Source organism: Helianthus annuus, chromosome 3 (genome assembly GCF_002127325.2).
Source record: "Helianthus annuus cultivar XRQ/B chromosome 3, HanXRQr2.0-SUNRISE, whole genome shotgun sequence".
NCBI classification, from domain to species: Eukaryota; Viridiplantae; Streptophyta; class Magnoliopsida; order Asterales; family Asteraceae; genus Helianthus; species Helianthus annuus.
This window is the reverse complement of record NC_035435.2, coordinates 129129750-129137945: the sequence shown is the minus strand read 5'-3', so window position 1 is coordinate 129137945 and position 8196 is coordinate 129129750. Positions and strand designations below refer to the sequence as shown.

The 8196-nt window shown below is 33.1% G+C and overlaps 1 long non-coding RNA gene across 12 annotated transcripts; it reads left to right on the top strand.

Moving 5' to 3' along the window:
* The first annotated feature begins 1711 nt into the window (after positions 1-1711).
* Positions 1712-7790, top strand: LOC110894484. Of its 12 annotated transcripts, none has more exons than XR_002566348.2 (9): positions 1712-1924; positions 2114-2306; positions 2372-2490; positions 2571-3912; positions 4314-4461; positions 4610-4732; positions 4914-4990; positions 5356-5454; positions 7473-7790. It is a non-coding gene; the product is annotated as an uncharacterized LOC110894484 (long non-coding RNA). The 12 variants fall into 12 exon arrangements; XR_002566352.2 differs by lacking the exon at positions 7473-7790 and adding an exon at positions 5551-6417; XR_002566350.2 differs by having other exon boundaries at positions 1713-1924; positions 7542-7790.
* The last annotated feature ends 406 nt before the right edge of the window (positions 7791-8196 follow it).

The following is an 8196-nucleotide window of genomic DNA, read 5'->3' as shown; positions in this document are numbered from 1 at the left end:
CACACCTTTGTGTGTGTGTTTTTGGTTTTTGATTTATTTTAATTAAACTTCATTCACATTTTGCCCTTTTTTTGTCCCTCTAGTTTCAAGGATCTTTAAAGAGGGTTATTAATTCATGTTTTCCTTATTGTTTTTCTAATACAACTTATTAACTAGGTTAATTGTTCCTAGTTAGGCTACCTTTGGTTATAATCAAATTTTGATTTACATATGTATATGTAAATTTTATATTTTGGGGTGTTACAATATACGGCATTATGTGGTTATTATAGGTGATTTGGCTAATAATTTCTATACAATATATCCTTAATCACTTAGTGGTGTTTCACATAAATTACTATATAATGAAATCACGTAATCACATAATGGGCATTCATAATCCTGTATTCAAAATTGCATAATCACGTAGTCATGTGTTGGTATTCAAAATCACGTAATGACGTAATGGGTATTCAAAATCCTGTATTTTTTTTTTCAAGAAAACTATAGCAATAGGCTGTTCGAATTAAAGAGAATGAAATGCTCGTTAGTACGGTGTAATTTTTTTTAAAAAAAATATTAACCTATGAAAAAATTATTGTCGTTTGAAAATCCAGGGGGAAACTAGTTAAGTGAGAAATGACCAACTTGCCTTTTCTTCTATTTATCTCTAATTTCAGTTTTGATTATATCCGGTGATGTGTGGTTTAGTGCAGATCTGGTTTTGTTAGGTTTTGATAGCGTTGTGCGATTTAGTTGACGTGAATTTTCCGGAACTTTAAGGAGTCAGTTTATTTTGACCTAGTTGTAATTTATTTTATTTTTTAATATCAAGCTAATAAATATATAAACTCAAATTTATAATTAAAATTAGAGGACATACAAACAAACACAATTAATTGAACCACAAGTTTGTAATCTATTATCTAATACTAATGTTAATGTGACAACACCTTAAAACATCTAATAAATAAATTATTATTTTATATTATAATAATAAAAATGGTAAAGAATAGGTTAATCCAATACTTGAAAACCGGTTTACTTCCATGCTTTAAAAACACTTTTAATGTTATTAGACTCGTGTAATACACGGGTTTAAGGATAGAATATATTCATAATAATTTTGATGCAAGTCTATACTCGCCAGATGTCCTAAATGGAGTTATATTGATCAAAAAAATAGTTTATGTAATGGAACTCTACTACAGATCCTATCACCGGGTGATCAGGTTATTGAGGCATTCATATTATCCGGAAGTAATACTGGCACTCAAATGTTTATCCCTAGATTTCGTTTAATACTGCCAAACAAAAGGCTTACGTTTAAATTGAAAAGAAGATAGTTTCCTCTCGCCCTATGTTTTGCCATGACGATAAATAAAAATACAAGACAATTTCTATGTAAAGTTGGTTTGTTTCTAAAAGAATCGGCTTTTACGCATGACCAACTCTTGCGTCATCTATGGTTAAAAAAATTCATTTATATAAATTTACAAAGACAACATAAAATTAAATAAGTTATAATTTTATATCTTTAAACCCGTATAGTACACGGGTCTAATAATCTAGTCTAGTATATAATAAACGAATAAAATCTGGGACACATGGCGCAATATTAGAGCTTCATAGATGTGGTTTTGGCGGGAAACTGGATGGGTCTTTTTTTATTAGAGGGTTATACGGGATCCGAATTTTGACCCGAGTATATATCATTTCTAAAAGTCCAAAATCATTTGTTCCTTTCATTCAACAACACTGATTTCACATAACCCTAGCGTCGCAGACACGTTTTCTTTAAAAAAATCGACATCAAACACCAATTTCACATCTTCATTAGAGGTACGATTATGTTCTATCATTTACCAGATTGTCATCGATATATCATTTACCAGATTTTCACTCTCAAAACCCTAAATCCCAATCTAAAGAAACTGAGCATAAGGTATGTTTTCTTCTCTATCCTTACTGTTGTAACTTGAAATTCCTTTGATGATTCTATGATCATCTGAAACATTTTAAAAAGTGATTTTGTGATGATTGTTGGTTTTAGAAAACGTTGATTCGAATCTGATTAACATTATCGTTCTTATTTCTTTTAGACCCGGTCATAAAATTTGTAGGTAATTTGTAGGTATGATGTTGTGTTCTAAAACACTGTCCCTCATTCGGCAAACCCTAATACACCAATCAATCTGCCCGGCGATTCTTCTCCGTTAAGCCCTGGTATACAAACCCTAATTATATCGATTCAGCTGCTCTGTGTTATCTCTTCTCATCATTCATCCATCTATGAATCATCGGATCTTTACATCCGATTTCAACAGGTATGATCACTTCATCGGTTTCATAGGTTAATTTCAGAAGTTTAATATTGTTATAGACGGTACAGATTTAAAAAGTTGATGAAACATTCGTACCTTCAAGCAGCACCAAATTGGGCAAAATTGTGATATCCACAACCATATGGTACCCACTTGGTGCACGTATGTCGATCTCTTCGTCTCGAAGGTGTGTTTTTCGTACAATTATCTTGCTTTGTTTTAACTTTCTTTCATCGATTTGATGTTAAATATGCATTTTTTTGTTAGGGTTTTTATAATCCTCTAATCGATTTGATGTTGAATGTTCATTTGTAAGGTATGTTTCATTATCATTTAACATCCTATTTTTTGAATCCTCTATTTTTATTTACAGATTAGGGTTCTCTTTAGGCATCCATTTTAGATTAGGGTTCTTTTTGGGTTTGGATTGTGTCTCTGTTACGCATCCGTTTTTTGCAACTAAATCTACCACCTTATCTTTGTTGATTTGAACTTTGCTTCTGTAAACATCCTGATCTGTTTAGACTCATATAAGGTTAATTCAAAAACCTTTTGAGATAAAAGATCATTATGTTGTACTTTATATCTTTTGCATTTACTGGTATGGACTCAGTTTATATAAACCATTCGATTTTGTTTAAATTCACCAAAATTAAAAAAAAAAAAAAAACATTTTAAATAGGAGAATTTAATCATCCGATTCTATTAAAACCTGTTTTCCTAATTTGTATGCATAAATATATCTCTTTTTTTGTAAATATTAATCTCTTTTGAGTTGAATAATTTACTTGGAATAGTATCTCATCATTGTCAATAGGAATTCTTGTATGAACTTCGTTTAGTTCGGTAAAAGTGAAATGTAAGCCTGTTTGAAATGTTGAGTTATACAATCAACTAAGTTCATTAATATGGATTGATGAAAAGGTTAGGTTGTTCTTCCATATTTTTATCTTTCTTTCACTAAGTTCACTAAATGTCGTTCTTACATTTTGATTTTTGTCATAATTTACATTTTCTAGGCAATTTACTTGCAAAAGTTGTACCTAATAAATCAATATGTAACATTTTGAATAAAGTAAACAATGTAATTTAATTACATAAGTTATCCTTATGTATGTTACGAGTCCAAGGTGTAAGCCAAGCCACGTGTTGTGACCGTTGGAAGGAAATGAAGACGCTTTGATCTTTTTCAGAGACCCATTTCTTTTTCTTTTTTTTTTTTTTTGTCGTTCGACATCTTTTGTGGGTTTCGCATAACAAAACCCTTACCATCAAGTTTATGCATTAACCAAAAATAATAATAATATAAGTAACTTTCTCTAGCCCGGGAAGCAATCCCGGGTGATATCTGTTTCGTTTTGTTAATTGGTTAGTCTCCTTTTGATTTTCATACCCAAGACGCAAGATTATAATATATGTTTAATTTTTAGATGATTGTTAATAATATTTTTTGCTCTTTTTATTCCATGTTACTTTTGAGGAACGGCATATTGGAAGTGTATTATGAGATCTTTCAGGGTTTTAAGAACTCTCCTAAAACTCAGTTGTTAATTCCTTATGCCCCACATATCGTTCAGTTTCTAGATCTGATCTACATGTAGAAAGACATGTGAGTAATTGCTTTTACTTATGATGTTCACTTATTTTTATTTTGTGGGTCAAAACTATGGGTGTGAATTTCTGACACGACACGAACCTAACACAAAATTCGCGGGTTTAGGTTTAGTCTAAATGGGTTCGGGTCAGTTTCAGGTTGAACCTGTGAACCCTTTTAGCTAAACATGTTGGGTTCGGGTCAACCCGGTCGGGTTGGCGGGTTTATATGTTTAACCCATTTATATTATATGATATTTTTTACAATATTTTTATGTCATAAATTAAAATGGGTGTGCATTTCATGACATAATTATTACTTAAAAAGAGAAATTGACATAGGAACTTAAGATTTAAATGTAATCGTATAATATACATTTGTGTTTTTAAAGTAAATTTTAATATATTAATTTGCAGATAAAAAAGTATAAAAAAAATGGGTTGAACGGGTCGTGTTCAGGTCAAGCTGCAAATATTCGGGTCATGTTCGGGTTCATATGACAAGATTTTCGGTTCGGGTTGAACCGGCTAACACACGAAATTACGGTAAAAAACCGTTGAGGAGGTATCCATACAAAGTTCTTATTTCTGTGTATCGTTTTGCTGCTTGGTTCTAAAAATATTCTAACATTTTCTGTTATTAATTGGTTATGCACTTATGCTATTACTTAATTTCTTAAATTTTTCGTTTTTTTTTTTTTTTTTCTGTAAAGATCATCAAGGAGTGGAATGTTGAGCTCCAGGAAAGAACTAGCAAGTTCAGGAAGCAAGCTAATGCAATAGCTGAGTGGGACAGGAGAATCTTGCAGAACCGAGATGTTCTTCTTAAACTTGAGGTGAGTCATAATACTCATATCCACTTTGATTATTAAGAAGTACGTTTATATAAACTTTTTGACCAGTCATTTGACCTCCTATGAACCAAAGAGACACAACTTTGTTTCAAATTGAAGACAATTGACAGCCTTTTTCTTTGATGCCTCATGTTTATATTAAACTGCTTTTTATTTTATACAGGCAAAAGTTGCGAAAGTTGTTGATACTCAATCCAACCTTGAGAGACACCGGAGCTAATTGAGACTCGTCAACAAGAGGTATTTTAAGTTTTTAACAAGGTTTTGCTTTTTTATTATGTATCCGAAGTATTGCTTTTAACTTAGGTATGAGCAGGCTGAATTTATTTTGGGTTTTGCTTTTTAACAATCTAAGTTTTTATCAAGGTTTTAAGTTGAAGTAAACAATGTAATTTGAGTGCAAGTTGTAAGCATATATTAACTTATGGAACATATGACGGAATAAATAAAATCGATTATTTAGACTCTCAATGCCAATCAGGTGATCATTTATTTTGGGTTTTAATTTAGATTGTTCTGTCCCTCTTAAAACAAAATGGTACTGAAGTTTGTTTGACGTTCATAGGGGCTAATGTTGATACGTATTTGATTTGTGTCTCATTTAGGGTGGAGAACTTGAAGCAACTGATGGTATGATTCCAATGGATGTCGTTGTCCGAATCCTTAACAATCAACTAAGTTCATTAATGTGGATTGATGAAAAGGTTAGGTTGTTCTTCCATATTTCCATCTTTCTTTCACTAAGCTCACTAAATATCGTTCTTACATTTTTTATTACTGTCCTAATTTACATTTTCTAGGCAATTTACTTGCAAAAGGTGTACCTAATAAATCAATATGTAACCTTTTGAATAAAGTAAACAGTGTAATTTAATTACATAAGTTATCCTTATGTGTGTTACGAGTCCAAGGTGCCACGTGTTGTGACCGTTGGAAGGAAATGAAGACGCTTTGATCTTTTTCAGAGACCCGTTTCTTTTTTTTCTTTTTTTTTTTTCGTTTGACATCTTTTGTGGGTTTCGCATAACAAAACCCTCACTGTCAAGTTTATGCATTAACCAAAAATAATAATAATATAAGTAACTTTCTCTAGCCCGGGAAGCAATCCCGGGTGATATCTTAATCCTTTTCTTAATCGGTTAGTCTCCTTTTGGTTTTGATATCTGTTTCTTTTTTTTTTTTTATGTTTGATCGTTCTTTGTTGCTTGCTTAAGGGGATTTTGATCAGTTTTGATTAGTTTATGATTCTTCCTATCGTTCTTGGTGTGGTTTTTTGTTATAGATCTGAAAGTATTCTTAGCAATTTAAGGTTTGGTACTACAATTTCTTTCACAAAATAGTTCCAGTTGCTTGCCATGTTAACCTTCTTAAGTGTTTTGTAAGCTCGTAGATTGTGGGAAGAAAGTCATTAAGCTGCCGCAGATGAAGTCGCTTATGATCAAACATGGGCATCGGACTTTAATCCTCAAGCAAACACCGCTACTAATGAAGTTGATGTCATGGTAGAAAATACATGGGAGGAAAGTCATTAGGCTGCCACAGATGAAGTCAAATGTGATCAAACTTAGACATCGGTAGGGGTGCAAACGAGCCGAGACGAGCCTGAGCTCGGTCAGGCTCGAGCTCGATTAACTTATGAGAGCTCGGGCTCGAGCTTGGCTCGTTTGTATTTTATCAGGCTCGAGCTCGGCTCGGGCTTGTCTCGTTTATTATCTATTAGTTAGTATATTAAATAAAAATAATATAAATAATAGACTTTTTAGGCTTGCGAGCTCGATAAGTAAAGCTCGGACTCAGACTCGTTTACTAAATAAGCTTATTTTTAGGTTCGAGATTGGCTTGTAAACGAGTTTAAATAAGCTCGGCTCGTTTACACTAAGGCTCGATAAGGCTCGACGAGCCTAACGAGCTTCACATGTGAGGCTCGAGCTCGGGCTCGATAAACAAACGATCTTTGTTTTGAGGCTCAAGCTCGGCTCGGGCTCGATAAGGCTCGGCTCGTTTCGAGCTTTTTCTCGAGCCAATCTCGAGTTGCTCGCGAGCCGCTCGGCTCGTTTGCACCCCTAGACATCAGACGTAAATTTTGAAGCAAACACGACGGTAAATACATCGGAGGAAAGTCATTGGGTTTCCACTGATGAAGCCGAATGTGATCATACTTGGGAATCAGATCTAAATCATGAAGCAAACATCGCTACAAATAAAGCTGATGTTATGCATTTATGAATGACAGTATTTACATAAGTTGTTATTGTTAACATATATGAAGACATTTTTAATTTATTATTGTATTAACAATTAATCAATGCCGTGTAAAAGTTTAATGAAATAATATGTTACATTTTAATAAAAATACATGTTTATTAACTAATAAAAATAAACGACCCGGGAAGCAATCGCGGGTGATAACCTAGTTGAGAATAAAAGATATATAAACAAACAAAATTAACTAAACCACACTATTTAGAAAAGGTTTATTTGAGTCGAGTAATCGGTAATTTAAATTCTTACGAAGTCACTAGTAACGTAATTGAGAATAAAAGATATATATACAAACAAACTTAATTAAACCACACCATTTAGAAAAGGTTCATTTATTTGAGTCGAGTAATCCATAATTTTAATTCTTATGATGTCACTAGTAATTACCTATGTTATGGGTGGTTTTCTAAACATATATCCTGGATTATATTCTGACTCTGTTACTTTTGATTGTGATCAGGATACCGGATCAGGATATTGGTAACATCCTGATGCAGTATCCTGGTGATGACTAATTGTTCACATGCAGATTAGCAAGGAATGTTTATAACGGTCAAGAAGACTGCTTCTCCTGAAGACTCGGACTTGATGGTTGAGAAGAGAACGTTGAAGCCGCAAAGAAGGGGTCTCCAACATTCTAAAGGGAATATTCGGAGCATCCCCCATTCTTGGGATAGTTTGTTATTTCCTTTTGCTATATAAAGGAATGTACGGATCATAGGAACACAACTTTTTACGCAAACTTTTGCTTTCTACTAGCTGCAATCACTCTCAATCACTAACACTTGTACTCGAATCTCATTATAACACTTAGTTGATATGCATCATATCCTGCACTGTATCCTGAAGTTTGAAGTATTAAGAAGAACAAGGCAGCTGCGATTGTCAGCTCCCGAGGTTTTGTACCGGCGATTCAGATTGATCAAGAGCTTTCCTCGTACATCTCGTGTCACCCTTTACTTTTTTGCTCATTGTTTTGATTGTCGATATAGCTCGATATCCTGAGCTATATCCTGAAAACTGTTTTTGAAAACAATATAATCAGAATATTTTCAACACACATTGTTAGCACACTACCTCACAAAACTAATTTGATCACTTAATTGCTTAGGTAATTTTTGACCAAAACAACCTATATTCACAAAGAAACTTTAAATGAGTCGACACGAAACACGACACGATTT